At 40.0% G+C, this 27,447-nt stretch overlaps 1 long non-coding RNA gene across 1 annotated transcript; it reads right to left on the minus strand.

The window, feature by feature from the left end:
• Positions 1-4,338: 4,338 nt before the first annotated feature.
• LOC113006802 (uncharacterized) lies at positions 4,339-9,472 on the minus strand. Its single transcript, XR_003269806.2, has 3 exons — positions 9,326-9,472; positions 8,860-9,054; positions 4,339-4,476 (listed from the first exon to the last, which is right to left on the minus strand). It is a non-coding gene; the product is annotated as an uncharacterized LOC113006802 (long non-coding RNA).
• Positions 9,473-27,447: the final 17,975 nt, after the last annotated feature.

Here is a 27,447-nt window from a genome sequence, read left to right on the forward strand (position 1 = left end):
CACTCTGGCACAGAAAACTTCTGAAAGAATCTATACAAGGCTGAATTTCCAGGCCTTTCTGACTGGTAAATAGGTGCAACAGACAAATATCTGAAGAGTCTGTAGTGGGAGATTAAAACCACCCTGATCACCATTGGCACCCATCTACCAAGCAGTGTAGATGCAGTTTATATGTATTTGCGTAAATGCATTTTTGTTATACAACAGTATATTGCATAGTGGTAAATGCTCTCCTGGATCTCTCTAAATGTTATTTAAAAATAAGCCTGAAAAAAGAAGCCAACTGGACTTTTTTAAATTTGTAAAGACATTTCACCTCTCATCCATGAGGCTATTTCAATTCTAAAAACAAACGGTGGAGAGTCTCAGATACCTTGACCTGGATGAATGAGAATGTAGGAAATTGCTCAGAACAACCCAACAGACCAACACTTTTGTGCAGCACCCAGCCTCTTATCCAGTTCAGGACCACTGGAGGCTAGAGTGCTGGAGCCTATTCCAGCTGTCACAAGGTCTGAACAGGGTGCACCTTGGACAGGTCACCATCTATGAAAGGGCACAGAGAGAAAGACAACCGTTCAAACTCATGGCCAATTTAGAATCAAACATTAACTAAACACGCCTGTGAGGGGATGCCAAAGTACTCGGAGAGAACCCACGCAGGCATACGGAGAATTTGCAATAACTCCATACAGAAAGGACCCAGCCAGCCATTGGCTTCAAACCCAAAGACCTTCTTTGCCGTGGGGCAACCATGGCAACGAGCGACCAAATTTAGAAGTCACAATCACAGTCGACATTCCTTTTTTTCTAACAACAGATATCTTGTAATCTTATAGCTTTTAGAGATGCCAGCAGGCATTTCTCTTTTCAATAGAACTCATGCTAAATTAAGCTTACCGCTTTAGCTAGGCCTATACTTAAAACACACACACACATAAACACACACACACACAGAGCATGGGCCAGGTTAGTGCTGGCCTCACACACGAGTGCTAGATCATGCTATCAAAGTCTCAACAAGGAAGTAAATCATATCATCCAACAGCAATACTCATTTAAAACAGAGCCAACTCAAGATAAATGGCACCTTCCTGTTTTTCCCCCCTTGAGCCGTTGTTGTAACACACCTCATGGTGCATACCGTCATATGGCCCGCTCCTAGACATGCTGAAGTATGGCCTTGTGGAACTACAAAACTGCCAGTATTACCAGCATTACCACAGGATGGGTGATGGTGTACCTCACTCTGTGGCAAGATGATTTGTTTTGCAGTGCATGATGGTAAAGTGCGTCATTACCCCGAGAGTGCTAGCTCACAGATATTATCAGCTATCCACACCATGATCCATCCTGCACCCACAAAACCAAAAATACACAGTTTAAATTCTACACTATATTTAGCTTGTGCAGGAGAGGTAGCAGGAGGCAAGCATTCTGTAAGCAGTTGTTTATTTCAAATGAGGTTTAGGGACTAGATTGTAGGCCTGATCACAGCCGGTTAGAAACTTGAAATAAGCCATCAGTTTGCCAGTAACACGGCCGGTTAGCGTAAGAGTGCAGATAACCATCAGACTCACAAAGCATGGATCGGACAGAGAGATGTGGAGAGAGGAAGCCGCGGCGATCACGGCATGACACAGTGCCTCCTATTTGTCTTACCTTTTCAAACAGCAGCGGAGATTGATGTTGCTGGCCACATTTGACACACAGTAGTAAAGAGGGAGCGGTGTGGAGCCGAGCGCTGACACACGGGTGGAAAAAAGAAGGATAGACAAAAGTCAGAAAAAGAGAAATGAGAAAAACAGAGACAGGCCACTAAAACACAAGAAGGTCTAGCTGACAACAGGGATATCAAAACAATGGCAACAAAAAGACCTTGAGGAATCTTGAAACTTGGGAGATGAAAGTATTACCAGTACTGAAAGTGAAATTCAAGCAAGTGTGCTAAAGACTTTGTCATTCACAGATGGCCACTCTGCGTGTTTTGGAGAGGCTGCTCAGCGAGCACCTCATCCCTGCACATTCTGGAGAAATGTAACTCGCTCGCAGATGGACTGCAGAGAAGGGAGGTGCTGCTGTGAAGTCAAACTGTAAACTGAGTCCTGATATTTAACACTGGCCTGGCGCCAGCAAAGCAGCGCTTGGTACCACTGTTTTCTTCTTCTTCACTCCACAGAGAAGATAAAAAACAGTCTTGTTTGTCTTTGTTCAGTCATTTTTTTTACCCAATGTGAGCGTGTATGTGTGTGGCCTCCTCTAGTTGTTTAAAAACACGAGTGAGATTTTGTCTGTTTGAATGCTAATGAGTGTTGCTCACAGTAATATCCAAAACGTCTTGAGTGACTCAGACTTTCTTACAATTTTTTAAAGTGGTCTTGAGCAATAGTTCTATAGGCTTTCTGGTCTCCAGCCATGAGTGCAACACGGTGGAGGCTCTGTTGTGGTTTAGAGCTGCATTTCAGCCAGTGATTTTAGAGATCTTGTCAAAACTGATAAAATTATGAACACACAAAAGCATCACTGGATTTTGATTAAACACGCAGTACCACGTGGAAAGAGTCTGATTGCCAACAACTTCATTTTTCAGTGTGACAATGATGCCAATGCAGTAAAAGCACACCTGAACAGAAAAAGACAAAGCGAAACACAATCAGTCATGGATTGGCCTCCCCAGAACCCAGACCCCAGCCAAAATCCAAAGAAGACCTTTAAATGCCCATCAAGAAGCCTGAAGAACTATTCCTGAAGTCTATTTAAAAAAAGGGCAAGGAAATCTGCCAAAGATAGTTCAGGCCACATAGAAGAATTAAGCCAGTCCTATCAAATACGAAAGTCTGTTTGCCTTAAGTACGATATTTCCATTCATTTCAATAAATGAACCTAAATCTAATGAAGTAGTTTATGCTCAGAAGTTGCCTCTGAAGGTATTCAGACTGGTATAGATGATTATTTTAGATGAAGACGACTTAAATTTCAGGCATACAGCCTTTATCAACACGGTCATTTTTTCCAGTAGACCTAGAACATTTACACAATCTTATTAAACATCCCTACTCTATAATTATCTGCAATTTTTCAATAACATCACATCATGGCGAGTTTTGTGTGGTCTGCTAAAGCACAAAAAACACTTGCCTTAAAAATTTCTGTCATGCAAAAAAGAAAAAAAATGGGCGTTTACACAGTGTGTTGTGGCTGTGTTGATTAGCTACTGCAGTTGGGGACTAATTTCTTCCAGTATTCCCCAAGGCTTATGTGTTGTTTTAATTTTATTGTACATGGGAGAAATGGCTCAGTGGATATAAAAATGGAAAAATCACTTAATTTTCCTCCACAACTCAGCTACTGTTTTGGCTTTTAGAGCTCACCCCTCCGCCTACACAGTCGTTCGCAGACTTGGTCGCCATTAAACGCTTTATGTTTGTGGGCATGTAGAGGTGACGGTCCCACCAAATCCTGTCACTGACACATTGACAAACAGTCTTGTTAGACACGTGGAACATTTTCTACTGTAAAGCACACATTTTGTGACAAGCGGGGTATTCATGCAAAGGCTTGCAGCAAACGCTCTTTGATTTACCTTTAACGTTTCCTCTAAGGGGCCTGGGTCATAACTCTGAGAAGAGGTTGCTCTGGCGCTTCAGGTTTCAAAGCTGGCAGGCTGATTAGAGCGTGCAAGGTTTGTGAGCATTGGCACTAACGCACAGCACCAGGCTTTGAGGCTCAAGATTAACCTGCACAGTAGTTAAATAAACACACATCCACGCATGGCCGCATGAATGGACGTTTCATCACCGCTCGCTACGTTTCCGTGATAGTACTGGACTCGACTGCACTCCATGATGCAATTAAAAATAACAGTCAAGCGCAAAACCATATGTGAAATACTGACCTGCAGAGAGGTATATGGGTGCAATGTACCTTCACTTTTTCACTTTTGGAGGGTTTCCATACCTTTTTTCAACCGTGTGATTTGGTTTAGATGGTGAGGTTGTTTGCTGCTTCCTCTGATCAAGTCCAGGATTGAGAACCATGGTCCAAGTAAAATTACCTCAAGACCAAAATGGCTTGACCCCAGCATGTCTGCGTGTGTGTGTGTGTGTGTGTGTGTGTGTGTGTGTGTGTGTATGAGAGAGAGAGTTAGAAAATCAGGGATAGAGTGGGGGTTGGCTTTCAGACAACTGCAGGACAGGGGCTTAGTGGGGGTGTAAGGTAAACCCCTGTGGCAGCAGGTCATGTTAAAACAGCATAGACAAGGGGGGTGGAGGGGCAGGGGACTTGTGTTTGTATACAGGGAACCCCGGGCAGCTCAGTAAAAAGAGCTTTATTATTTAGGCCTCTGCCAAGCAGAGATCAGGGTGGAAAATGCACAGGATCCCCGGCGCCAAGTCCCTTGCTCTCGGAAAATCCGCCCCAGAAGCGTCTAAGCGTAGGGCCTGGATTTAATCACCCAATGCAGCATTTGTCCTCAGTCTGGAGGGGAAAAAAGTTACAATCAGTCTACATCTATATGACCCTCAACCTTTTCTCTTAAAAGACACATTTACTGCCATGTGTAGTTTTAATTTGGGGTCCAAAGAGGGAAATAAACTGCTGAAATAACTTAATGTAACATGTTCTGCAACTCCATGCTTGTTGATAAGGTATATAGCTTGATAAGGCACTTTTTAAAGTGGCAAATAATATTATTTTCCTGACATCTGTAATTATACTTTCCAGAAACAACAGCACTGCAAAAAACAGAGTTATTAGTTAGGTCTGAATTCAACAGATAAGCCTCAAGCTAAACATTCTGGTTGTTGCTGTCTTTGCACTGGGAGTGAGATCTGACTGTAAATTGTGCACACTCATACCCACAAATCCTCTCCTGCTTATCATTTTATTCATTCTAAATGGGACCATGATTTATGAAATGAAATTAATGTTTGTACTGAAGAAAAATTCAATTAAGCAAATAAGTCCATATCGTCATTAGGTAGGTGTTTTCTGAGGTCATAAATTGAGTGAAAACTCAGTCATAAACTTCTATTCAAGTAGCCTCCTTTCCAGCCATACAGGTTTAAGGCATTTCGTTTAATATGCAGGCTAGGGTTTGAATCCAGTAAATCAGAAGGTAGTGCAATACTGGAAATGGGCAAAAAGCTCTGTCATAATGAAACGGTCACTGTTCCCGTTTACTCGTGGGCAAATCCAATAGTGCAGAGCTCCAGAGCCAAAGTGCTCATCACTGCAGAGATCCTGGACAGTTCACGCCATAAAATTCAATAAAAGCGATAAAACACACTGATAACACAGTCGGCAAATGGCTTTAGGTCTTAGCTCTTGTGGCTTGTTTGTCGATGGAAACTTCTGCACCCGTAATTTGGAGCTGTTATCAGAAAAACACAGTCTTTGGTTTATTATCTGGCATGTTTTTATAATTTTTTCCACATCTAAGTAGTTCGATTTTAAAGCTGAAAAAGTGTGGAAAAATAATATCTAAAAGCTCATTAAAGCCATTTCAAAGGTAGCAGTCAAGCACTGCGTCTGATTTCTGTGCTTGCTTCATAACACCACCATTTATTAGTGTTTTTAGCAGAAAAACCATCAGGACAAATGTGAGGATTGTTGAAGGAAATATTTTTCACCCACCCTGCCTACAGGCAAAGTTCTATCTGCTTCGAATCACCCACCTTGCATTTTCTGCCCAGAAAGGACAAGCTTGCTTGCTTTCCTTCCTATAAGCCAGCGGCAATGACCTCAGTTTTAATGAAGACCAGCAGGTGCCTGTTTTCTTCCCCTTCACCAAACAGTGCCACACACCCATAATTACTTCACTTTGCCTGCATGAAAACTGAAATTATCAGAACTGGACCAGTAATGCCTGAATATGTCCGAGGTGAATGTTGAAGATTCTGTGACAAACTCATTCAAGTTTACCTTTGCTCTGATTTGTAAGGTACGTGGATTGTATTACATCACATTTTTAGAGAGAATGGACTGTTGGAAAAGTTTGACATATTGTCCAGTCCTTGTTTCAACCTGTTGTATGCAACACATTGGATTTAATCACTGACATGTACAAGAAAGCAACAAGATAGTGATGGCCATGAAGCTCAAGAGGAGGTGGAATCCCCGGGGGGTTACAGTGGGTGACCCACCGTGGTGTTCTGGTATCTTTAGTTAATGTGTAATTAAGTGACAGTTTAATACAACACAAGCAGTTTAACACAAAATGATATCAAGTGAATTAATTTGTCATGCGCCCCAGTGTTTTTGAGTTTCATGTTATTTTGTTATTTCATCTGTATTCCAGTTTCTTTTCAGTTATCTAGTTATTCGGTCAGGCCTAGTTTGCAGCTTAGTTCATGGTTTATCAGGTTCCCCTTGTGTCATGTCTAGTTTCCTGTTTTATTTTGTAAAAGGTCTTGTGTTCTGTGTTCATGTTCTTAGTTGTACTCTCCCCTGTCCTGCCATTAGGTTCATGTATGTCAGCTGTTTGCCCTCGTGTGTTTCCTCTTCCCCTAATCACCTCCTGTGTACTTAAGTCCTCTGTTTTCAGTGTGTCATTGTCAGGTCGTCTGTTTTCCTCGCCACAGTCACGGTTACTGTCATAGTTAGCTTTCATAGTTTGTTCCCAGTTTAGGTTTCTGTTTAGTTATTGCTCTTGTGCTGCTCTCGTTCTCGTTTGTTTTATTCATGTTCATCAGCAACAATAAAAGGCTCGCTTTTTGTTTAAGTTCCCTCCCGTCTCCTCACTTGTGTTCGCACCTGGGTCCACCACACACACACCTCCGCACGGTCTGTCTCCACAAACCGTGACACAACTTTGAAGACGAATGTTGGCTATTTACAGTCTGCATCGCACTTTTTCCAAGTTTAGTAATTAGCAAGCGTCTGCATATAGGTCTGCATCTTTTATGCATACTATGGGCAATCATGTTAATTTGCTTGCTACCAAAGCAATCACAGATAAAGTTTTTGTATTTTTCAGTCTCTAATAACTTCAGTCTCAGATATAAGAAAGAGAGGACAGGAGAGGAAGACAAGATAATATCTTAAGCTATGATATGGAATGTAAATATGGTAAAATGCAATGTCCTAATCTCTGTTTACTATTTGGATCTGCACATGAAGTACACTTGATATTATCTTGTTTTAAAATCTCTGACAATAAAATGAAATAAGAATTTTTCCACTGGTGCAAACTCAGTCACCATTAGGAAAGGTCCTGAGTAGCAGCAGAAACATGAGGGAGACACCATTAAGTAATATATACATCTCTATATAAATATTCATATTAATATACACAATAGGAATATATACTAACTACCTCCATGATGTGAAAAAGTGCTTGTACCGAATGCAGTTTTTATCTTTTGCCCTCTATTGAAATTAAAGGTTGTTTTTGTTTTTTTTATAATGCTTCAAAATAACTCTACAAATACACGCCCAGATCAGGTGTCAATACTGCTTCTGTGAAACAGGCTTCTAGAAGAAGTTCAATTTGTAAAACGTGCCAATTCCACCTTTACACTAGCCTTATACTGGTTACCGGTTTGGACTGAAGTCATGATGGCTCATGTAACATCTGCTTATATATTGTAGTGTGCAGCTGTCCAAATCCACAAAGAGCGGTAAGGCTCTGAACCAGCAGCAGCACAGGTCAGCCGACCACAGCTTGTCCACAAGGAAAACAAATCTACTGGAGCTCACAATAGACAATATTATCCGACTTATTTCTAAGTGAGTCATTTAACCTCACTGCACTGCTGCAGCAAAACTTAGGGTTCCCCCACTTGCCAAATCCCACTCCCATCTTTTACATACAGTCTTTGGTTCCATAGTGTCTTTATATCTATAAGACCTGCTTCACAGCTCTCATTCTCCTCACAACCCATTGAGCTGAAGCATTTAACATTTAATCAGCTGCATGCACTTATATCTCCCGTTCCTTAAAAACCTGAATGTTTTCATAGGTATAAACAAAAAATAATCAATTGTGCTTTGGCATTTTTGTTTCTGATGAGTGAATGAAACCCTCAATTAAGAGTTCAGCTTTGGAGAAAGGTTTTAACCTGTCTACACTGGTGAATTTAGTGGGAGGTCACCTGCCAGGACCTTTGCTTTAAAATGCAATCATAAAAATCTTGCTTTCGCTCTCTTCCTCTGACTCCCGCACTAGCCTGAGAAAACACAGAGCCAAACACATTGTAGGTCTCTTTTTATACAACTACATCATGCTTCGCTGTTCCAATGCACTGCTGGCCACCACCGCCCATCGGCACGTGTTCAAAGAGAACATCTTACGCAAATATCACCTGCCATTAAAAAGAAATATATCGCCTCCACGTTAACTTTGATCCATCAAACAGATTGTGAGATCCCAAGCAAACTCATTGTCATTGAACTGACAGTCGTCATCGTGGATGAAGATGTTCAAAAGTTAAGGCACAGAGAGTTATATTCCCAACACACCCTGTTTGTGATTCACCAAACAAACACAGCTGCTGTTGGCTGATCGCATACAGGCACCGATCCAGCCTTTACACTCTTGCACAGTACAGTAAGTACACAACTGAAAAAGCTCAGGGTAGCATTTTAGGATCTTTCAGGCCACTTTGCTTTGCTGTTTTACTGTCACAGATATCACTGAGCATCAATTGGCAGTGTTACTCTGAGTCTGCTGGATCTAAAAAATGCATTCATGGCAAAGAGAAAGTAGATCCTCAGGACATAATAAAAAATAATGTGGTCTTTAAAATTAGATCTTAAAATTGGGTAAATGCAACCTCAGATGAGTAACAACACATGTGATATTATACTGTGTCATTATTTATCAACAAAAATTAAGCCAAAATGTGGAAAATTTCTTACTGTATCCACAGGAATTGGGAAGAAGGAAAGAAGCAGCAAAGTCATACGAGTACACGTAGACACAATGTACTCGATTCATTGATAAACAGCAAGTGCTTGCACCTCTATACAAGCAGATCTTTTGGAAGTTTGCTGGTTTGGAGCGTTCAGGTGTGTGTTAATCCAGTGCCAAGCAGGAAAGACACCAGCAATGACCTTAATGAGAAAGAACATTCAAGACAGCTGCCGATCTTCACATGAATGGACACAGCACAGCAAATTCACCCCAAAGGTCAAAAAATGCAATTCTCAGAGAAACTGCAACGTGTAGCTAAAAGCTAACGTAAATGTGTCTTTAAGCTATGTGTCTGTGCACAGTGTAGTAAGAATGTGAGAATCTGCTCCAAATTTATTCTGCCTTTGGATAACATGTATGTAAATCAACTAAAAAAAAAACAGAAGATTTATTCATATGTCTTTAAGGAACCTGTTATTCTGCTGCTCCACGGTGCACACTCTTTCTAGTCTTTGATTTACTCCGTGTCAAAATCCTGCTGTTCAGTCATTCTCTGCCTCCCTCGGATCCTCTGTCTGCTTCTCATTTGTCCAGCTCACTACTGGACGAAACAGGTGTGTGAATCAGCATGCAGATCCCTGATTTGCTGGATCAGCTGTCTGTCTGTTTCCCTTATTGCCCTGCTGGCTGCACATTATGTAAACCCCTCATGTTTGAATTTTAATATGTTTGAAGAAGAAAATAAGTCATTTCTCTGGAAACAATTCCTTGGCAAGAAAAGGTCAACTGCAAATGTGATCATTGAGCGTGAAAAGGGAAGTTACATCACTGCTACAAAAAGCCAGCTGGGTGAATTATGAATTATGATCAATCATACTCAAAGACTTTCACAAAGCCTAGTGAATATGTAGCAGCAGCAGCAAGAGCTGGCTTCAGCAAAGTTAAGTCAACTACTGAACCCAGCACCTCTAAAGCTTCTGATTTGCTCAAAAGAAATATTCCCAGCAACCTTGTGTCTGGCTAGCATGCAAGGGGACCAAGTGTATTTCGGTTTGCTGCATTATATTTTTGGAAAGTGGGGGATGCATGTGTGCCTTCTTCTATCACTAAACACAACATAGGAGCTTAAAGGGTCAAACAAGCCCCTGGCAGCTCAGGTTTTATGGATAGACATACACTTTCCCTCAGTGCCAGTGAAGCTTTTATTCCCATCCCACACAGAAAATAGTCTTTGCTTGTGTCTGAGCCTTTTGTATTCCTTTCAAAACAGAAGTCATCATGCAAAAATGTGAAGTGATGCAACAAATGTTGTTCTTGGGGCAATACAAGCTGATAATGCATTGCATGCAGTTGGCTGCCCCCCCTTTGTGTTGCTGAGTTTGCTACAAGCGAAACTTAATCACAAGCTAAACGTGAGACTTTGTTAGTCCACGAGGGGAAGTTTGGTTACTTCATTAGTAAGAATCAAGAAGTGTGGTAGATAAAACATTTAGATAATGTGCACGGGCTACACGACATAGGTTTTCTAGCAGGCCAAAGGTCTCTCAGAGCCACTCTTTCACACACGAGCTGTGGTAAGCCATGCAGTGAGGAATTAGATGCTGAATGTCTTACTCAGGGAGACTTTGACATGTGGTGGCCAAGCTTTCAACCCTGCAATCAACAAATCAACAGCTGAGGTGATTTTTCAAAGTGCACCAAAAATTAAAAAGAAAGAAAGAAAGAAAAACAACAACAACAAAAAAAAAACAAAAAAAAAAAGGAACTAAGTTGAAAGTAAAAAAGTTGTTCAGTTTTTATATTATAATTATTATTTCCACTCTTATTGGATAGCCCACCAACTGTACAAGGGCTCCTGGGCACATGCCCAGAATACCCATTGGATAATCGTAATAGGAAGCAGGTGATCTGTTGAAGGAAACAGCCACAAGAAGAAGTTAAATCCCTCTGTAGCTATTTTTTTACACTTTTGGACACCATCAGTCTCGAGATAAATAAAAAAACGCCTTGCTAGTTTAAAGCTAATATTGGTGAAGAGATTTGCAAGGAAATAAGGGTTTTGCTTGAAACCTGTGAGACCTTTTGGTATAGGCTCTTCCAATTCCAGCTGTCCCAGTGAAAGGTAGTCTGAGAGAGACTCCGATCATCTTTAAGGTCTTTGTAATGACAAACCATTATAAAGACAAGGTTGCTAGTTTATAAAACACATAACAATAGCTTCCTTATAAGCATCATAATTAGCACATGATTTAAAACTCCAGTTCTTCATCAAATACTTCGACACGTTCCCGTTGTGCTGATTGTTGTATTTAGTTCTAATACACTGTGTCTGCATTCACACTCAAAACTGGTTATAAAAACCACACATTATGAAGTGGCTGCTACTTGCACTGAATCCTTGTGTCTGTTTTCGCAACAGCCCTAGAAAAACACTGCGCTGCCATCATCTCTCACTCTCCTCTCCACATCAAGCCCTAATGTGGACTGCTGGTGGCTTTTTCTCGCCATATGACTCTTATTAGTCTGATATGAAAACCTAGCTTCATCTCTATTCTCACAGTCGAGAGCTTTTCTCACCGTGTGATATTTCCAGCCTCCCGTTTGCAGCCTGCCTCAAATCAGCCACTGCCTACCACGCCACAAAAAGATTTATTTTGGATTTACAGTAGGGTGGGTTTCCACAACCCCAAAGTTCAGATAACAGCCGTTTGATAGTTTTAGCGTGACAACTGCATCTCATTTTTGTCTATAATTTAAACAGTAAACTGAGATTTTGGATCTCACTACACTCGAGCCGTTGCCCTTCTTTTCCAGATCACAATTACAATAACAACAGACCGAATGATCAATGACGGAATTGCATCATATCAGTATTTCCCATCGTGCTGCCATTAAACTGAATGACCTGCAGTTCTTTTGAAGTCTTCGCTGCATTGGGTGCTGCTCAAGGAGCCATTGGGAGGGAGGTTTTTGGATAAGGTGTCCTTGCACTGTCAACACTTGAAGAAATCAAAGCCTCCTTTCCCCTTCCTGTGTGAAAACGCCCTGATGTTTTCAATTTCCTGGTGAGTGGTGGACTTTTGACTCCTTTTCACAATAGCTTTCTCTCTCGCACACACACAAACACAAAGCCCTCCTCTAATGAAGGAATCTTGTGCACTAAGTTAAAGCATGTGGTGCTGCTAACATCTGTACAGTGTAAGAGTTCAAGATTAAGATCACCACATCATAGCTAGCAAATGACCAGTATGGTGAGTTACTATTTTCTACAATTCTAAGAATAATACTAAAAGAATAAAACAATAACAATAAAAATATGCTGTATCACTCTCAAAAGAACTATCTGAAAAGTGGGTAGACTTGGGGAGCTAACTTGTTAGTTTTAGCTAGCTAGCTTGGTTAGCAAGTTCCAGTGATATCGTAGTTTGTTAAATGAATGCTAATTCTGCATTCCAGATACTGGAGTTTGTTTTGCTTCTTACCAAGGTAGATAAATCCAGGTATCACTGGCAGTACAGCATAATCCATGTTTTTTGTGCTTAAAAACACCGCAACAGCACATTCACGGATAGCATCGGGTCTGCGTAGAAGTATGAGTAACACCAAGGTGCCATGGCTTTTTTAGTGAGTCACAAATATAAAACAATGACAGTACAGATTAAAAGTTTTATTGTTGTTTATGTTCTCTGCCACCATCTTGGATTGTTGACTCGAGGTTTGTGGCGTTTCTCTGACGTTGCTTTTTAAAAAATCTAAATTGAGGGAGAGTTCCAGATTTGATTTGCTACTGCAACCTCACAAATTCCGACTTCTACTTTTTGTGGAATGCACCATAAATCTTTGTAGTAAAAAAAATCCCCCAGGATTTAAAACAAAAAACAAAAAAAAATATACCTGCTAGAAAAACTGTCAGCCATTTTCCTTTCGTTACACCTTTGTTTGATTCAGTTTAACCTTTGTTTAACTCAATTCTACTACCTGTTTGGATTATAATAGCAAGTTTTACATTAAAACAAACAAACAAAGCAAAACGAAACAAAAAAACATCCGGTATAGATGCCACAGAAATTAGGTATCTCCTTTGGCACCTTGGTGTTACTTCTACTTTTCACTTTCTCTTTTTACCTGTCTAAATCACCACGGTGACTAAGGGTTTATAACTTTTTTGTTTCGTCCTTTTAAATGGGACTTTTGGGTGTTTGCCTCTTTGGTGTGGTTCATTTGTGCACATTTGAACATGGTATTCACACTCGAGTATAGACCCTCTTACCGAGTCAAAAATAGATTTTGAAAATAGAAATTTGTCACTCAAATTACTGTCATAACAATCATTCTTCAGGGTGTAGTGATACAGCGTGCCTCGTACTGTGTGTTCTTTTGTGCCTGCAGACTGTTTTTACATTCACATAGAGCCAATAAAACATCATCTTCTTGTGGTTTTGCCTCATCCAGAACTTTAAATTATTAGCAGCAGGTTTTATCCCTCCTTTGCAGATTTTTATGTGCTTGACGCTGAGTTGAATTTTCTGTACCACAAGCTGTGCAGTCCACCCACGTCAGCTATACACTTTAATATCTAATCTGCATGGCTTTACAAGGACCATGTGGCTTTGTGGCTGCAGTTTCATATTTGTTAAGGTTGAAGCTGACCATTTGAAGTTGCCTATATATCTGGACCAGATGGGCTAGTGCCAGGCGTAGCAGTTGGACTTACTTAACTTATGTGCAATGTACAAGTGAGACATTTTAGAATGAAAATGATGGATGTGTTTTTTTTCCTGCTGATGCTTTATGTGACAAGACTTCAAAGAAATAGGCGAGTACAGCTCGACAGCATCAGTCACAGTCACCCGAGGGAAAGTAACCTTTCTTTTCGCCTAGAGGTTGACATCTTCTCCTCTTACCTTGATTAAGATCAGAGGAAAATTCATTCTGATTCTGACAACAAAAGCATGTTTGGAGTATAAATGTGGGGGAAAAAGTGACTGCGGGGAGAAAAGTGATACTGAAAGGCGACCCCATGTGTGTGGTCTCCCCGTATCAGATGCCCTATAGAGAGACATGCACGCACCATGTTGATATTTAAAAGCCTTGGATGTTTGTTTAAAGTGAGTAATTGATATTTGCCACTGGAGGAATTTTCTCCAATTTGGCACAGAGTGTGAGAACAAGAAGAGTCCAGTTTGCCATGTCTGCCTGCTGTCGGCATGTGTTATGCTACGGGAAATATGCTGGCCCTGCTCCTCTCACTTCTTCGGAGTTCACTGCAACGGCAGCACCAGACCACACATACTGCCACTTTTATGGTTTTCGGCTGAGGATTCCTTCTGTTGCTGCCAAATTGCCTATTACTGAAACTTTCAATAAACAAGCAAAGAAATGTAATGCCTTTGTTTGGCTTGGAACTACAGCCGAACCACTTTAAGATCAGTTTAAGGACCCCAAAGAATGAACTATTTGAGAACTCAGAGATCTTAAATTGAAAATGAGGTCTTACTGGAAGACCCTGGAAGATTAGATTCCCATGAAACATTGCCTTCCTGAATTAATTTCTGAATACATCTTGTGGATGACTTGCTGCTTCAAAAACAATGCGCCTTTCCCGCCTGTTGAGAATCTGTTGATCACTGCTCCATTAAAAAGAACCGCCGGCGTTATTATGGCTTCTTTGATCTCAGCCTGTTTGACACCTTAAAACATGACATGAAAAAGTGCATCAAAGAGGCTTAGCCTCAGCAGGATTCCACCTCCGTTGTTGTTTTTGCCAGCATGGCGCTGCCTCAGAAAAGGGAGGATCTTTGCACTTTGTTTTGATTGTCGCTACTTACACCGCCAGCATCTCCCGTCATGCGCAAAATGGTGCTTGAATATCATTTTGATCATTTCATTCTTCTCCTTTCAGTGGCCCTCATTCATGCGTCAGTACAAAGTGTGGGCCTTAATCCTTTAATGAATGTCTTCTTCTGGGGCTTCACATGGCAGCACATTCCAACCCCGGGACAGTGAACATCTGGATGACTGCTGCAAAGGGTGTTTTATTTTATCCTGCATTGTCAAATGTTCATGTTTGAAAAGAACCGCTTTTTTTTTCTTTTTCTTTGTGCATATCAGGGATGACATGAACTTGAAATGGAATGAATGGAGACACAAACGGAAGCCTGACAGGCGAGCAAAAGAGAGAAAATAAATCACCTGACGGACATCAGTTTAGCAAATCACTAAATTTCTGATCGTAAAAAAGCCACTCTGGAAACTTCCTTTTACTGCTGTTCTGGTTCTGAACTTACAAGACGTCTGACAGTTTCATTTGAGAGATTTGGTTTGATTAATGCAAACAGAGATGGAAAAAAAATATCAACATATTTTTCTCATGAATAATTGCTTTATGGACACAAGTGAGGCTAAAAGTGAAGGGTAAAAGTAATTTTTTTTTCCCATTGGAAACCAATTTACTCTCCAGCAGCTATAAATCAAGTTGGGGTCAGCCAGTCAATTTTTGCACATTTTTCTATTTTAGAAAATAATTTCATGCATTGCTAACAGCTCGAGGTGTGGGAATGTTTCATTTATTACTCATATCAACAAAGCTTATGCAAAAATACTCTTATTGGGAAAAGATCAATAAAAGTGTATAGTTTGTAATTCGGCACAGGACATTGGTACCTACTCTGTGTCCTGATGTGATCTTCTCTCATCGTGACACCCATTCAGGATTTTTATGTTCTCTTCCTAAAGCAAACAATGGTTGCCATAATCATCAGAGAGAGTGTATTTTCTTCATTCTTCTCATTCTTCCCAACACAGCAACCCTGAAATTAGTGGTCCTCCAAGTCATCGAATCTGTGAAAAACAGCTATTGCATCTCTATTTCTAAGCTCCCTTTACGATCCAGTTTACGATGCAGTTTGTGTCCATGACCTAAATTGCTGCTGCTGTTGCTGCTACTTGACCGTACAGAATTCTCTGGGGCTGAACATGAGAATAAAACTGCAATTAATTACATCATCCTCATGGGCTGAAAAGACCAGATAATTGTCCCCATCAGTGCAAAATTTCAGCCCAATAATAGCTCACCGGGAGGTGTTAGTAATGCCAAATAACACAATCACAGGCTTGCAAAGTCCACAGGGGCACTCATTTTTGTATTTGTTCAGTTTTATTTGAAGATAAGACTGTGGGAAATTCAGCATTCATGGAAAAAGGTTAGTAATAAAGCAATTAGCTGATGGCTTCTCCCATTGCCTGATCTCTGTCCTTTGTATATTTGCACATTTTCTTTTGGACAGATAAAAATTTATGTAATGAACTGTGGCTTTATTAAATGATGCTCTTCCATCATTGAGTAAAACTGTTTACAACTTAATAAAGACCTGTCCAGGGGCACCCCAACTCTTGCCCAGAAAATGAATGGATAAATGGAAGAACTTCATAAAGTCTGTATGTATATGAACTTTACAGTTCTTGTCTAATTTGACATAATTTTTCTCCCATTCCCATTCCTTAAGAATGGCTCTTTGAGAGTCACTCTTTCACTGAGACCATTTCTGATGACATTTGACGAAAAGTCAGTGGATCAACCGAAAAGCTAGATAGATCTCCAAGGCTTTCCCTGGATTTATTTCTATTTCTTAAGGGCATGACTTTCAGATACTGTTCACTGCTGCAGACAGTTTTTTCTGGCCTTCCACTTTGATTTTTGTGCTCCACTTGTCCGGTGTTTTCATATTTCTTAAGGACAGACTGGACTCCGTGCTGAGATAGTTTTCAGCTAATAATTCTTTGGGAATCACCTGACACATAAGTAATATTTTATTCCTGTCAAACTCTGTTATTTTGGGCATTTTTGTAATTTCAGCTAAAAAAAATTGTAACAATGTGTTCATCCCAAAAAGTTGATTCAGTTCATCTGGACATTGTGTGTTCAGTGGAAGAAACATTTCGTCAATCCTCCAAGTGACTTCTTCAGTCTCAGCTGACTGCAGGTTTCCCCAACCTTATAAAAAGTATATGTGCATAATGTCTGTAACTAGCACCACTGTTTAACAATGGGCAATAAGGTCAGTTTCATGATCATTAATGCAAATTAATTGATGATCATGAAACTGAAGTTACTGCCCATGATTAGTCAAAAATGCTATGTCCAGATGAGCAGAAACAAGTTTTAGGAATTACCTAAGTTAGGTACCTTTTTAAATGCTTGAAATATTAATAGGTCAGCCTTTGCACCATACTATAAAATCACAGATTCTAATTTTAAAGAAAAGATGCTAATGTTAAACAGAGTTAAACACTGTTCACGTTCAACCTGAACAGTTGGATCTATAAAAACATAAATAATGGCCATGAGAGTAGTGAATGCCTTTAATCTGAACTATTCGTTCTCAGGTGCACAGTGAATCCAAACCGGGCCAGACACTAAACTCCTACAGCTTCTGTAAAAGTCAGCGGTTTGAATTTGCTCTATCAAAATACTGTTTGGCTTCAGGCGTACCGCAGCGTGTATTTGCAGTCAAACAATAATGGCTCGAACAGAAGTACGTGCTCCATCTCTTCCGTTATCAATCTGTCATCCGCCTCTCATTGTCCTCCAGTCCAACCATGCCTTTACCAGTTAGCCATGCAGTCATTTTTTCCCCCTGTGAATTATTGCTTTACATTTACTATGTGGTATCTTAGAGGCTCTTGAGAGAGGAAGGCATCACTGGCTCATGGAAACTCACTGCAGAAGCCAAAAAGAAAGAAAGGGTTAGAGAAAGCAAGAGAGAGAGATACAAAGACAATTTTATGACAGACCAGGGAAGATTGCCTGTAGTTAGACATTTTAAGAACCATGTCTCCTAATCTTATAACAGCAGGTTTACAATCACTAGCTTTTACCCAGAGTGTTGCATATCCTCCCTAGGTTAGTTCATGAGCTATACAAATATGGAATAAGGAGCATATATTGGAAATGCAAACCTTTAGCTGCAGCAGAATTGTAAGGCTATGTTTTATGAGCACTAGAGGTAAAGGTAGCCCTTTGGCACTACGCTATGAAGTGAAAAAGTTCTTCGAGTTGACATCCACTAACATATGATTCAACACACTGGCACTGCACACTTACTGATGTCATGTTACTGAAAATATATCTTCCCTGCTTCTTCAGCCAAGCTGGGATCATCACTTGGGCCAATGTTTTCTTTGCCTTTTAGGCTTACAGCCAACATAATGCAGTCTGATGCCATTGAGTTGCTAGGCAGGAATCTTAATGACCTTCTATAATGGTATTCATTCTTGAGAAAAGACAGACAGAGCATCAAAGCAAAAAGGCCGTCTCTCTTGTATCTTACGGAATAAAGTTAAACCGCTGTCTTTTGTTTGTGTTATGTGTGTATTTTTTTGGTCTGTGTGTTAACAGCTACAGCCGTAACCCTGCTGCCTCCTGGACTGAAACCATATACAGCCTGAGCCACGAGAATGACCTCTGCTGATGAGTTTTGGGGTTTTTTGTTTTTTTTGTTCCTCCTGCATTCTCTATACTCCCACAGGGATGGCAACATTTAACTGGAAAATTAACAATGGGAAGATCAGCTTTCCTTATAATTAATTTCTGTGGCATTTTTATGTGCATGTACTTTGGGGACACTGGGTCACAGTTAGTAAAACTTAAAGGTAAGTGTAATAGTTTCAAGGTGCTCTGAAGTTTAAGGTTAAAAAAAAAAAGGCTGATCTAATCTTTGGAAATGTGATTTTTTTTTTTGAAAATATTCTTTTAAAAGAGAAAGAGGGGGGAAAAAAGCTTTTCTAAATCTGAACTCATATTTACTTTTGCCTTCAGTTATCTGGGGATTTTATCTCCCACAAGCTTGAAATTGTAGATCTAAAACATTATGTGGAACAAATGGCATCCAGTGAAACATTTCAAGCCTGTGTGCCTATTATAGATGCAAAAAAAAAATAAAACAATTTCCCCAAAATCAGAGGAAAAATACAGGAGAATTTAAAATGTGGGATGTGGGCTTGATGGGTATTTGGAAGAAAAAATACAAGAAATAATGCAGTAAATCAAATATGAGATTTTAGATAAAGCATATCCAAGAAATGGGTCCAGTAAAAAAATGAATTTTTGGCTACCCGCTATGCTCCCTTTGTGATATCTGGCTGTAAACTCCTTTTTGTTTTTCATCTTTTAAAACTGCTGTTTAATGAATTAAATTTTTTATATGCTATGCTGTTCTGCTGTGCATCACAGGACCATATGCAGTAGTAAGTAATAAATGTGTTTACAGGTTTTTATCTGTAGATACAGCTTCACCTTTGCTGTTACCTAATCCTTATCTCAGGGGTTTTTATACAACTGCACTCCCTGCATTATTTCAGATAGCTGACATTTTGTTGTCTGTTTCTCCACAAGTTTCCATCACAGGATAAATATTTGTACATGATTTGTACACTACGAGTGAAATATAAGAAGCATGCTGATGGGACTTATGAGCCTCAAGAAAATATTTATAGCGCTGCAGAGAACGGTTAATGCTAATGGAGTTTGACACCCCTGTTATTATTGGTTCTTACTTCTGTTTGGGGGTTATTCAAACTCTCCCAAAGTGTAAAACTGATGTTCCTGTAAATGGGATATGTACAGTCATGTGAAAAAGAAGGTTTTCATATGACTTCATAGAGCCTGGTAAAACCCATTATTCAGCTCATTGTAGAGCCATCTTTAGAAGCAATAAACGAAAGTAATTATTTGCTGTATGATCCTATCAGTTTCTCACATTGCTGAGGAATTTGAATCCACTCTTGCTTCATTCCATTGAATTTTGTTGGCATTTATGCACAGCTGTGGTCCTGCCACTTCATTTTAGTCAGGTTGAGGTCTGGACTTTGACTGGGTCATTGCCACACCTTGATTCTGTTCTTTTTCAGTTAGTCTGTTGTAGATTTGCTGCTATGCTTGGTATCATGGTCACTTTTACACTAAAACAAACCCATGCACACACACACACACACAGACATGATAGAGGAGAGAGAGACCGCTAAGTAGGGATGGGAATTATCAATTATCCATATCACTTATCAGTTTGATTGCTAAATGATTCCAATTGGATTCTCATTGCCTCTGTTTTGGGAGTCATCACCATCGCTAAGAAGCATTTCAATGATATTACATTGATGCTAATTAATTGCATGCTGTGTGGTCAAATGCTTGTGCATGTTGGCGGTATTTCCCCTCTTTGTTGTGATCAGTGTTGGGGTCATTACTCCCACAAAAGTGATTCTACTGTAGCTACATGAACAGGTAGAAACTGAGGCTGCAGCCTGACTCATCCATTTGTTACCTATTGGAAGTTCAGGGTCTGGCTGCTGGGCTGAGGTTAGCATTCACTCAGCTTTATCATCACTCTGGGTTCTTGGCTAACTTAGCATGCTATCTGTGCAGGTGTTTACAAAGAACCGAAGTTCATGTTAGCAGCATAATGCAGTTGTTTCTGTTGTGGATGCAGTTTCCACTTCATATGCCATCATATTCTTGTCTTTTTGTGAAATAAGTATAAATAGAATATCCATATTCACACTGTAGACTGCACCAGTAATTTTCTCCTCTGGTACACAAACTGAAATCAGTGCAAGTGGAACCGATCCACAGGCATCTAGACTACAAATTCAAAGGAACTGAACCGCAGGAAACCAGTTATTGATTCCTATCCCTACTACTAAGTGGAGAGATACAGGCAGAAAATGGTGAGCCATAACAGCGAGGACAGAAGGACCATGACACAGTTGTTGTGAATTGGCACTATATAAACAAAAATCCTTTTACTGCAGTACACTAACTGAGGCCTGTAGAATCTGAAAATTTTTAGGGTTGTTTTTTTGCAGTATCTCAGATTACTGCATGGTCTGAACTTGGGGTGAATTTGCTGGAAAGTTCACTCCTAGGAAGATTAAATCATCTTATGACACACCTGAATGCTCCAGACCAGCAAACTGTCAAAGTTGTTGCTTTTATACAGTTTACTTATATCATTGATGATCAGTTAATCAAGTGCAGTAAGAGTCCACTTCTGTTTTTCACTACTGACATAGCTAGACAGTAAAACCTTTGTTTTTCAAATGACTATAAGCCATGGAGCCAGTTAGTTTCAGTTACAATAGATACACTTTGGCATACCTAAAGTATACTGAATATCTCTGATAATGAAGAGCACTTTAAAGCACTGATTCTCATTAGAGTTCCAAAGTGAGAGCCAAATTTCCGCCACTCCACCCATAAAAAAAGGAGAAAAGAAACCATACCTGATTAAAATCTGATTAAAATAACCCCTTCAAAGTCTGCTGCACCACTTTCAGCCATGTACTATTTTTAGATTGCTCCCTGCAAGTCCCCTACTGAACATTTATATGTGCCCATTCCCAGGATTAACCTGTACTTTAAATTTCCACAGAGAGCAAACGTCAGCTTCTGTGTCAAACTGACCCAACGTTAATGTTCAAGATCGTCACTGGTGATCTAAGCCGTATCTCTAACCAGCAACCAAACCCAACTAAACAGCAGTTTTCAATTGAAGAGCCCTCAGTGTCCAAGCCCTAAGGTGACGTATTAGGTCAAGTACAAGTCCAGGAGTATAATCTGCTCACCTAGCTTGAGCCAATTTAAAATTCCACTTTCTTTAGTTTGTTTATCCAAATCAAAGAGTTGGCATTTAGTGAGCTTTAGACCTGCTGCTAGACATTTTTAATCTTTAAAGGACCAGCTGTATTCCTCTGCTTGACTCACGAATGGAATTTGTTGTATATCTTCCTATTTAATTTCTGGCAAGGAAGTGAAAATGCTCCCTCATAATATTCTAATATTTTGCACTTAATGATTGTTTAGAAGTGAAATAAGTTCTCAGTCTAAGTCTGTCTGTGTACGTGTGCGTGCGTGCGTGCGTGTGTGTGTGTGTGTGTGTGTGTGTGTGTGTGTGTGTGTGTGTGTGTGTGTGTGCATACTGTACAAAAGCCTTTACATAACCACCTGGAATGCATCCTGTACTTTCAGACTTGGCTTCATGTGACTAATAAGTGTGTGTGTGTGTGTGTGTGGGGGGGGGGGGGGGGGGGGTCACAATAATATTTTTTTAATGTACCCCACGTTTTTCCAGGTAATGGCTATGAGCTTAAGATTAACATTTGATCTGATTTCAGCCAAAGAATCCTAACACAAGTCAGTTATAAATCTGTTCTCCAACCACATCTGTAGCTATACTTGATCATAATAGAGAGTCTTCAATTGATCTACCATATGAAGCTAACCAACAACATACCTGAACAACCTCCAAATTTCCCTAGTGTCTATTTTTAACTCAAAGTCCTGCTGGATGTACTTTTGCAAAAAGTGATTTTTGGGAACATATGGTACAATTTAGAGTTGGGCTCATAAGACAAGTGGAGGGCAACCAAGTGTCTCTCCAAAAGAATAAAAAAAAAAGTTGTAGTTAAGAACTCTCCTTGTAGCAAGGCCTGTTTGTCCATATGATGACAAAAAGAAAGAGCACGCTAAAATTTCAGATATCATGTGAGGGGGTTTAGACTATAGTGAGTAGAGAAAATGGGTAATTTCTCACAGGGTTATTCTCAAAGCAATGCATTAATCATGTGTCCTGTCACATAATCCTGTGCAGTTGACTTTTGTATACAGTAATAGATCTTTTCAGAAGATGAAAGCTGGAAGTGAAATTGTATTCCTCTTACTTTTCTTTGTTGTAAATTCTTGGCCTTGAGCTGTGATTAAATTGACAATTGCATGCTTGAGTTCATGTAAAATGCTTCAAGAGAAAGCATCCAAAAGGCTGACAATCCAAGAAAGCTAATTGAGAAGCCGAAATCAGAAGCAGTGCAGAAACAAAAAGATTTCGCTCTCCTTAAAAGAAAAAAAAGAGGGAAGAGAAAAAAAGTCCCCTCCACCTTTATTCTCGTAAATAAGAACCAGATGAGGGGCTATGCACCCCTGATCCCTCGAGGTAAACCAACTGCGCTCACGGGGAACAGCTACATGCTAATAAGCGCCCAGTGACACAGCTAGACAGCGAGGGGCCGTTACTGGGAGAAGAGACAAACCTGCTCTGCCACATTCACTATTTCTCAAGAAAAAGCTGGAGAGCAGTATTGCCAGATTACGCTCTTCCCAGCAGCTCTGGCACCGTGGAGCTGCAATTGTTAGTGTCTGAGGCTGAAGCTGCAACCTAATCTGGGATCTACTCCCAGATGCATTTGAATAGCTGTGATTGATCAACACGATTATGTAAGGCTGGCTTCATATTCTTTGATATCTTAACTCGTATTAACAAGATGACACATTTTTGACTCAAATGCATCGGTAAAACCACAGCATGTTTGCAGTCGATTGCCTCCAAGCACAGCAGGCTTCGTGTGAGGCCTAGCACTTGGAAGACAAGTTCAGACTTGGGATTAATTCGTGAAATAAATATGATGAATGTTGTTTGATGGTATTATTAAGCAAACTATCAGCAAAACCGCTAGACGCCTGACTGTCACAGATATCCAGGGTGTGTGGGACACCTTCCCGTGTTGGGAAATTTAGCACAGATACAGATTTTTATTTCTGACTCATGCTTTGGAGTTTGTGTGTTGGGGTGTGGTGAAAAGACTGAATTTCATGGCACTGGTTGGTTGGTTGCCTCTAGCTATAGTTTAAAAAGTTAAAATAAATCATTACTGCTTTTTTTCAGTCTGGGTTTATCTTATGTAAAATAACAGAGTGAAGCTCACTAATCAGCTCAGAAAACCCATTTTAAAATGAGGCACCGCTCTCCATTACTGTAGAGTTAGCCTGTAATTTTCTTTGTGTTTGATGGTTGACCTGTTGGCTAAATTGTTCATTAAAAAATGCTCGTGATTCAGCTCACTGTGCACTGCTCCCCCCTCCAGTGGGTGAAGGCTGAACCCCACATTAAAACATTATGTCATTAAAAGTAAAAAATGATAACAGATGTTGTTGCGACCCTGCCAAGAGAGCATATATTCAACTTAAAGCAATTTAGGCTGGTGAAACAGTTCAAACACTGAATTTTGCTCAATGAAAAGATGTGAAGACATTATCTCAAAAACATGTCTTGGACAAACCAAACTATTGTACAATAAACTAAAGATTAGGGGACTCTTTTCTGGAAATTCCCTAATACGCAGCATCATAAAGTCTTTTTTTAGGCATCTCTGGACTGAAAAGAAGATCTTCATCCTTTCTGTAGCAGCACTGATTTCTTATCAGATTGCTACGAATGAAGTAAAATATTAGCTAGAAGTAGACATTGCAGCTGTCAAGGGACCATAAACGAGTCAGATCCCAGGGTGTTTGCCTACATTTAAAGAACTGTTGAAAGACTATCTGAACAATCTGATGTAATCAAGGGAGACAAAGTGAAACTGTCCAGCCTAAAAAGCATATCAAACCCTGATCCAGATTAAGGAATTTTACTTTTACTAATCTTGCTGGAGGATGATAAATAGTAGTATCTTTAAAGTGCAATGGAAATGTTTCCTGGTGGCAGTCATAAATATCCAGACTGTCAACAACAACACATAACAGCTTTGGGACGTGAACAGTAAATCACGTAAAATGATGTAAAGTAAATGAATAGAAACGGAAAGTTTGATGGCTAATAGCACGTTCTGTGCTGTGAGGATACAGAAGTTAAAGCAACATTCTGGGCTACCACAAGCATCCGCTGACGTCAAAATGCACATGTTTATTTGAATATGCACCATGATTTAAACAAAAAACTTGAAAAACTGTCTTTCTCAGTAGTAGGCTGTAATAGGCTGTAATTTTATTTTATTTTTCTAAATCTAACAATAAATGTACCAAGTGCACAAACCAGGAATATAAATGGCCTCTGAATATTATAGTAGTTATAAAGGAGTCTTTGAGCTCACTTAATTACAAACTTACTCTGATGGTTGACAAAATAGGACTAAATACAGCTTTACTGCTTCCATAGAAATTTAAAAGGGTAAGTAGCACCCAGGTAATGCTAATTAAATGTACCTGATCAAACGATTATCAGTGTGTGAGCACATATATAAGAGCAGAAATACTGGCAGTTTGCAGGTCTGGAGAATTTATATGTGAACCATAGGGGGAAGGAGAAAAGACATCAGCAAACTTCCTTGAAAAAAAAAAAGGAGTTGTTACTGCCCTTCAGACTGGGAAGGGTTAAAGAGGTCATGAAACACTAAACATATAAAGGCTCATTTACACCATGTAACCCTGCTCTCAAAAACGGACATAGCTGGAACACCGTCTGTGAAGTTGGATTCAAGAAATAAGTTCTTGGTGTCCGGGGCTGGGCGCTCAGGTATGTGGCTACTGGGTGACCCCTCATCTGGGGCTCTCCTCAGCTCTTCCCAGGAGGGTGGCACGGATGCCCCTCCGGTGGTCCTCCTTGGGCTCTCGCACTCTGGGGCCTCTGGATGTCTGGAGCCTGGATCTCCTCCATGCCTGCTTCATGCCCTGGGGGACAGGGCTATGGCTCTCTACATCCTCTAGCAGACCGTTACATGGGGAAACCTTTTGAATACAAGCGCGCTGATCCACACAGGTGTGCATACAGGTGTTCACTGTTCATAGACATAAACTACACCTTTACTGGCTGCTATTTCCAAGCACATTGTGCGCTGTCGGTCCTGCTTGCTGCACAACAACATTCAATATTTAGTATTTACTGCTGTTTACACTTAGCTAGATAAACGCGATGGTGTTTAGTATGTTGCTCTGGTTTTTTTTGCTTGTTTTCTCTTCTTTTTCTCTCAACAGGTGATCCAGGAGATTTTTTTTCTCTTCTCTTTTTAAGTGCCCCTTCTCACTGTCCCTCTTCCCTTCTGTTTTTCTTTTCCTTCATCTTTCTTTCTCCCTTTCCTATCCCTCAGTCATGTCTGTCCCGTCTGTAGCAACTGAAAATAAAATAAAATAAATAATAACAACAAAGGTCGATCAAATGGACCAATACGGCAAGGCTGACGGCTAAAGAACAAAATGGGACAGGCACAAGAAAAAGAAATAAGTGCTTAAAGTTAGTTTTAAAAACACGTTTAGTGCCATCCTCTGTCAGTACAGAACATGACGTCATGTGGTTGGTTGGTTGCGTCTAATAGCCTTACTGTAATTTATGTTAGCTAACTAGTGACAGAAGTGCTAACTCTGGGCTCCCCCTGTCTGCAACAATGATTTTTACATTAAGAAACTCTTAAGTTCAGCTAGCCAAACAACGTAGAGCCACTTACTGCTCAAGAGATTGACAGTGAAATTCAACAATATACCCTTGGTTTCTTAACTCTGGTTGTACCCTCTAAGACTGGGTATTAGTTTTAGTCTTGTTATTTTCCTGTTGAGTTCCTCTGAATTTTGTCACTAGTTAGCTAACATAAATTAATGTAAGTTTGTTAGCCACAACCAATACACCAAGCGCATGATGTCGCGTTCCCTACTGCAGAAGATGGCGCTAAACACGTTTTTAAACTTATTTCCTAAATCCAACACCACTAATGGTTTTCCAGCTATGTCCGTTTTTGAGAGCAGGGCTCCATGATGTAAATGAGCCTTTATATTTTTTGTGTTTCATGTCCTCTTTAACACCATTTTCACATTCTTTGAAGTCTATCATTCTGCAGAGAAAAAGTGGGAAACATTCGCCACTCATGCCAATCTTTGCAGTGGATGTCTCAACTAATGCAAACCCAAGGTCTGACTCTGTAATGCTCAGAGAAACTGCAAAAACCCCAAGAGCTACATCTTAGACTCTGGAGGCCTCAGTTAGCATGTTAAATTTTCATGACAGCACAATTAGACAAAGACTGAACAAGTATGGCTTGTTTGGAAGTTTTGCCAGGGGAAAACCTCTTTCCTCTCAAAATAATATGGCAGCACAGTTTATGTTTGCAAAGCTGCATCTGAACAAACCACAAGCCTTCCGGAACAATGTCCTTTGGACAGATTAGACCAAAACGGAGATGTTTGACTATAACACAGCACCACATTTTGTAAAAACCAAACACAGCATGTCAGCACAAACACCTCATAGCTGTCAATCACTGTGATGGAGGGAGGAGTGATGATTGAGGCTTATTATGGAGCCACAGGACCTGGGCACCTAGCAGTCATTGAGTCGACCACAAACTCCTCTGTACCCTAAAGTATTCTAAATGTGAGGTCATCTGTCTGACAACTAAAACAATAATTCGAGGCACATCAGCAAATATGAAAAAGACAAGAATCGAGACCTGAAATGCTGCCGTGGGACCTTAAGAGACCTGTGTATAAACCAGTGCTTAGAAATCTTAAATAACAGAAGCAATGCGGTAAAGAAGAGTGGGCCAAAATTCATTCAAAATGATGGGAGAAAATTAGAAATTCATTTAATTACTTAAAATACTTGCTGCTAAAGATGGTTAAACAAACTACTGAATTATATGGTGTACATAGAAACTTTCTTTTTCGCATGAATGTGTGTTTAGAAGTATTACATAAAGTATTTTCTCTTCTCTGAAAAACTGAAATTAGCTGTGCTAAGACCACAAACAAAACACCACACAGAGAAACTCAAAGCAGCGTG

Source organism: Astatotilapia calliptera, chromosome 15 (genome assembly GCF_964374335.1).
Source record: "Astatotilapia calliptera chromosome 15, fAstCal68.1, whole genome shotgun sequence".
Lineage (NCBI taxonomy): Eukaryota > Metazoa > Chordata > Actinopteri > Cichliformes > Cichlidae > Astatotilapia > Astatotilapia calliptera.